Source organism: Alligator sinensis, unplaced genomic scaffold, assembly GCF_000455745.1.
Source record: "Alligator sinensis unplaced genomic scaffold, ASM45574v1 scaffold68_1, whole genome shotgun sequence".
NCBI lineage: Eukaryota > Metazoa > Chordata > Crocodylia > Alligatoridae > Alligator > Alligator sinensis.
This window is the reverse complement of record NW_005842728.1, coordinates 87,782-93,684: the sequence shown is the minus strand read 5'-3', so window position 1 is coordinate 93,684 and position 5,903 is coordinate 87,782. Positions and strand designations below refer to the sequence as shown.

Below are 5,903 nucleotides of genomic sequence, written 5' to 3'. Positions count from 1 at the left end.
CTGTTTACTAGTGTTTTGTTCATGTCCTAAGGAATCAGGATTCTGAGAAGTTCCTTCAATAAACTATTCCAAAGAGAAGACTTATCAATTAGTATTTCTCTCCATCTTCCTAGATTTATTCCCAATCACTTAACTTGTTGCAAGTGAAGGATTCTTTATGTAGGTGCTCCTTGGTGTTTGCAAACCTTAAAACATTAGCAAACCATTCAAATATCTTCCAAACCTTCACATACTTTTGCCAAAGGATTGAGTTCTTCATTTCTCCTAAAAACTTTAGCTAAGCTATAAATAATGAAACCAAGGACCCTGTCTGGAGTGGCATGAGAGGGTGGCTCTATTGCCATAGATCAAAACCTGCACAGCCTCACTCTGGTTCCCTAAATGAAAGTGTGGATTAGACTCAGAAGCATAAAGATGGCTTAGGACCATGAACTACCACCCTCCTCTCTCATGTACACTGGAGTGGCTGCATCATAGGTTTGCAAACATATCTATTTTAGATGAATACTTCATCTGGTCATCAGAAAATTAGTTTAGAAGAATTAGTGAAGTATTCTCTTCTAATAATCTTGAGGTAATTTGAGGTGTAAATAAAGTGGAATTGTAGTAACAGGAATTTCTGCTTCTTCCTCCTTACCAAGAATAAACTGCAACATTTTTTTTTGGGGGGGGGGGGGGGAGACTTCATATTAAAACAAAGTATAAAGTGGTCCAAGATCTCAGAATGCTAGCAACTGCCAGGAAACTAGATCTAAAGTATAAAAAAAAAAAAAAAAAAAATATCAAGAGTGCAACAGCAAGAAAAGCAAATCATGCAGCAGTTGGAATGAGAGAAGACCAAAATATTTTGGCATATTTTCATCAAAAATTGTTTTTTGTTTAAAAAGTTACTTTGGTTAAATATATCTATTTGATGTTTGTGTGATTTTCCTCTCCTGACGGAGAAGGGAACAAAAGCAAAGATTTCCATCTTTTGTTTCCATCTTTCAGGAAAGTTTTTAAAAACTTTTATTTCAAAATGAAATTTGCCTTCCAGAACAAGTTGCCTTCTTCAAAAGACAGAAGCATATTGCTATAGCAGTAGTCCTTCACCTTTTTTAGACTCAAGGCACACCTTGGAAAATATTTTCACTTGTTTTTTTTGACTACAGAAAAACAGTAGAGCAATTATTCTATTGCAAAACACTCAGAAAGACCCCAACAGGTCAGAAAGTTCTTAACACTATGCATTCTTATTTTAAATCCCAGGGTTAAATCATGTTTGCACACCTAACAGTGCTAACATTTCAGGTGTACTGCAGGGTGTCAGGCAAGTTTCTCAAAGCACCCCAGAGTGCCACGGCTGCCTGGTTGAGAAGCACCAAGCTAGTGAATAACTTCCTGCTCGTAATACCAAAGTTAACCTTCCTAACAATCTGGCTTTTCCTTTTCTACGGAATTAATAAAGTGTCATTAACCAATTCACTTCATATTCTAAAAACCATCAAATAGTTCTAAACACCAAATAGTTCTACATCAAAATGCTCAGCCTCATACCTACTTTTTTGAAGTTTCAGACACACAGGATATTAACACCTAAGGCACCAATCCCTATCCAGTGTTATAATAGGCAAAAATACAAAAGCGAGTGGGTAAAATGTGTTTATTTTCCGTCTTAACGAGGAATGAAGAGTCAGGTGTTCTGCCATAAAAAAAAAAATATCAAAACGTCTTTCTAGTCACCGGTTTCTCACAGGCTTAAGAATGGTACCAAGGTGACTAGTTATTTTCAATTACATATTTTCAAAGGGTAAAATCATATTTTATTCACGAGGGTTTTATACACATTGTTCTAAGACTATATTTATATAAAATAAAAACTTTTCCTGTAGGTTGTGTGTACTGACAACGTAGTTCTCAAAAAGGAATCCAAGTATCTATATAAAAAATTAGATTGTAAAATTTAAATTTTTCCTAAGGATAGAAACTTTTTAAAAATGGAGTGGGGGGGGAAAGAGGGGAGGTACACACATTTAGCATTTTAATTCAAGAAATTTTATGCCAGGAATTTAGGCTTCTTCAAAATCAAAACATTGTTTTTCAAATCAGGACTTTTTTTTTTTTTTAAACCAAGCATATGCCTTAACAAAGAACAAATAAACCACTTCCCCACTCATAAAAAAGTTTTGAATACATGAGCATAGTAATACAGAGGATTTTATCAACCTGACTCTAGTAAAATAGTATTATTCATATTTGCCAATACTACAATGGCATTAGACATGTTGCTCTAACCTCAGTCAAACAAGTGTTTACACTGTACCAGACCACTGTATCATGAATATGACATAGGTTACACAGACACCCACAAACATTTTAATAATGGTATAGGATGCTTTAAAAAAAAAAAAAACAAAACCAAACAAACTCTTTACCACATATAAAGCCAAACTTCTTTTGTAACTATGCAGAGAGCAGAAGGAACACCGACTTCAGATAATTGCTCCATGTATAATATTGTAAGTTTAAATGCATTTCTCACATGCTTCTGGGGTTAGAAAAAGTGCTAGGAAACTTCTCTTACAATTAGTACAGAGGTTCCACTTCTAGCATTGGAGGTTTGCAAGATGCTACATGTCAAGATGGTAGCCTCCAGCCATTCCCAAGAACAGCTAAATGCTCAGGCTAATTCTCACTGATCATCCATCCTGTCCTATCACACACCCCCACTCCACCCCAATAAGGGAATGGGTTGGGAACAGAGCATTTTAGAAGACCACTGGACAGTATAGACTTTCAGGAAATGAAGCACTTCAAAGATGTTCCTCTTCTGTCACAGATCATTTTTAAACAATTCTTCACTGCTGAAGATCTGCATCCTTGCTGCTTGAAGCACTTCAAAAGGCACTTATTGGACACATCTACACATGCATTAAATGTGCTGTTACTATAGCACATTAAGTACCTGTAATAACAGTACTGCACAGTAGTGCCAGGGCACAATCTCCTGGTGGGGCTAAGTGAGCAGCAGACTAATTCTACTGAGTATTAGCATGGCTTTTGCTATGATGCATTAATGAACAGTAGAACTAGTCTACTACACATTTAATGTCTTGTGTAGAAGTGCCCAGAGTGCTTCAATTAGCATAGTACATGGCCTAAGGTAGGAGGGCGTACCACTACCATTTTTGCCTTCTGAAACGTATTTAGCAGGATCACAAAAATGTTAACACTTACTCTAATAAACGTGCAAGTTCTCTTATTACAAGTGGCAGATACCAGCGATAACAATGAACATTCATGAATAAGTATTTTTGTAATGGCTGACTGCAAATAGCACTATTATGTGCTTTGGCAAACAGGTACATCACCACATAGTACAAGGGGAGAGAATAAACAGTGAACAAGTTGAACAGAAATTATTTAATCAACCAAATGAACACAATCAGGAGACATTACGGATAATTAGTATAGCAATTTAATTAACATTAAGAACTTTTTTTTTTTTTTTTTTTTTTTTTTTTTTTGAATAAACACAAACATAGTTCTGGGAGTTTGGTAACTTATTGAGACGCCTAATCCTGACTCAAAAGCTCATTAGTTTTCCATTTTAAATGATAGTTTAAGAATATAACGTTAATATCACCATCACTGTTTGCCCTCATTCTTCTTCCAGGTCAATGATTCAAAGTAAGCCTCTTTGAAGAGGATGAAAAAGCCCCAAGATAGTAGTATGCAGGACTCGGTCCATGAGCAAACAGGAGTTTGCACTTCCTTCAAACTGCATGTACAATACCTTTAGAATGAGGACAATATTATACTGTAATTAAATTTAAAAGCTGTTCTGCTTAGAAATGCCTCTCTAGGATGGTCTAAATTCAAATTGTCCTTCCAATCAATCACCAAAAAGGGAACAAATTGAAAATCCACTGTTGGCTGTCAGGTACCAGCTTTATTTTCTGTTATATGCCTTTATTTCTAGCATAGCATATATTATCATTAAAAGTGGATAGAGCTAAGCTAAGAGATGGTCTCAAGGAATATTATTATGCACATATCCAAAATGGGGCTTAAGCAGGACACTGCAATATGCAATACCAAGTTGCTCACCTTAGATGGCCAGAAATAGTACCATCCGGTATTATATCAGAAGAATGGGTGCCTAAATAAACAGCCTGGCGAAAACTGTGGTACCTATGGACCCAGAGATCCAAACAGGTGGGTTTGCATGGGTTGTCCTCTTCAAAATAAGCACATAACTACCCAAATTCAACTCAGCTCCCTTTTTAACCTGGCTTATAAACTGAATCCAAAGGTACCTCCTTAGTTTTCCATAGCACAGACAGAAAATTCCTTGCTAACTGCGATTCATGAAAAAGTAGCTAGTTTCTATATTTGAGAGGCAGCTTAAACAGGTTTCTCTTGTTAGTGTGCGCAAGCTCAGGCTCATTTAAATAAAAGACTTTCAGTTCACTCTGAACTCACACATTGCAAAACACAGGGATATCCAAATAAATGGAAGTCCATTCAAATTGCCAGTCAAACCACCTCAGAGATGGCAAGCATGTATTACTGAATAGAGCCCTTAACTGCTGAAGTCTAAATTCTTTCTTCAGAATCAAAGTCATTATGACAGCTAAAGGATAGACATTAGTGGAAAAGGAAATTTTCCATGTAATGATCAAGTGAACATAGATGTGCTGAAAGAAAGAGTGCTGATTTGAAACACAGACAACTTTTTCCAGACAGTATTAAAGTGATGTGGAGGGGGAAGGGGGGAAAATAATAATATCAAAGGAATCCCAAACACTGTTTCCCATATTACTTTATCTGATCAATGGTTCATTTCTACAAGTGAATTTAGAAAGCACTGAATTAGCACCAGAACTAATGGCCTGCCTCAATTCCAATGTAATTCTGCAAACTGGCAAGCAATGCTTAGATTATTCAATAACTAAAACAGAGTAATGTAATTTGGGATCCAATCCCTTTTGAATTTCATAAACAGAAGTAATCCAGGATTAAAAATAATTCTTTTTAAAATTTTATTTCATATGGATTAATATGGAGCAACAAAAAGAGTAGAATTATAATGCAAGAGACTCCTAAACTTAAAATTTCTACTCAAATCTTAGATGCCTCAGTGCCCATCTTCTGTCAGTAGTGCAATTTCTTGGTTTGGAATTACCATGTCAAGAACAGAGTAAGTCATTTGCTTTAATTACCAATTATTGGGGGTGGGGGAAGTTTGACTCTGAAAAATCTGGAAGTTTACACAGAAACTTCCAGTTCAACCAATACAAACAGAAAGAGACACATGGCCTGTACTCTACTAAGAATCTAATCAAACACATAACAGGAGTTTTTAAGTTCTATGGAAATAAGAAACAAATATTTTCATTCCTAGTGGAAAATGTTCTACTGAACTGCCAGATTAGTACCAATTAGCAGCCAGATTTTTTTAACAGTGCCATGTGTCTATTAAACTATAGGCCCTTCAGCCAGAGGCATGGAGGAAGGCAGAAATACAATCGAAGTGAAGGACCCCAATAGCATCTATCAAATTTTCCATTAGGGATAAGAGTTCCATGTGTTAACTTAAACGGGAGGCAGTTAAGGCTGCCCAATCCAACTTTAGAACCAGGGCAGATAAAAGCCAATCAGTTTTTTGTTTTTTGGGGGTTTTTTTGTTGTTTTTTTTTTTTTTAATTAAAATGAAAAAATCCACTTCAAATAAGCTTTCCTTTTTAAAAATAAGTCATTTTAGAATGAAATTTGAATTGAATGCAGCATATGTCAAGGTATAAATTTAATATAATCTACTAAAATAATTTATATGAAAAAATATCTTGATTCAATGAGCCTGTACGAAACACACTGGAATTAAAGCCTGATTTTCTTCTATATAAAGAATAGGGGGGAGG

The 5,903-nt window shown here is 35.6% G+C and overlaps 1 protein-coding gene across 1 annotated transcript in view; it reads right to left on the bottom strand.

Moving 5' to 3' along the window:
• Nucleotides 1-5,903, bottom strand: part of GALC (galactosylceramidase) — a 56,124-nt gene that overhangs the window by 34,210 nt on the left and 16,011 nt on the right. The gene's annotated exons all lie outside the window — the stretch shown is intronic.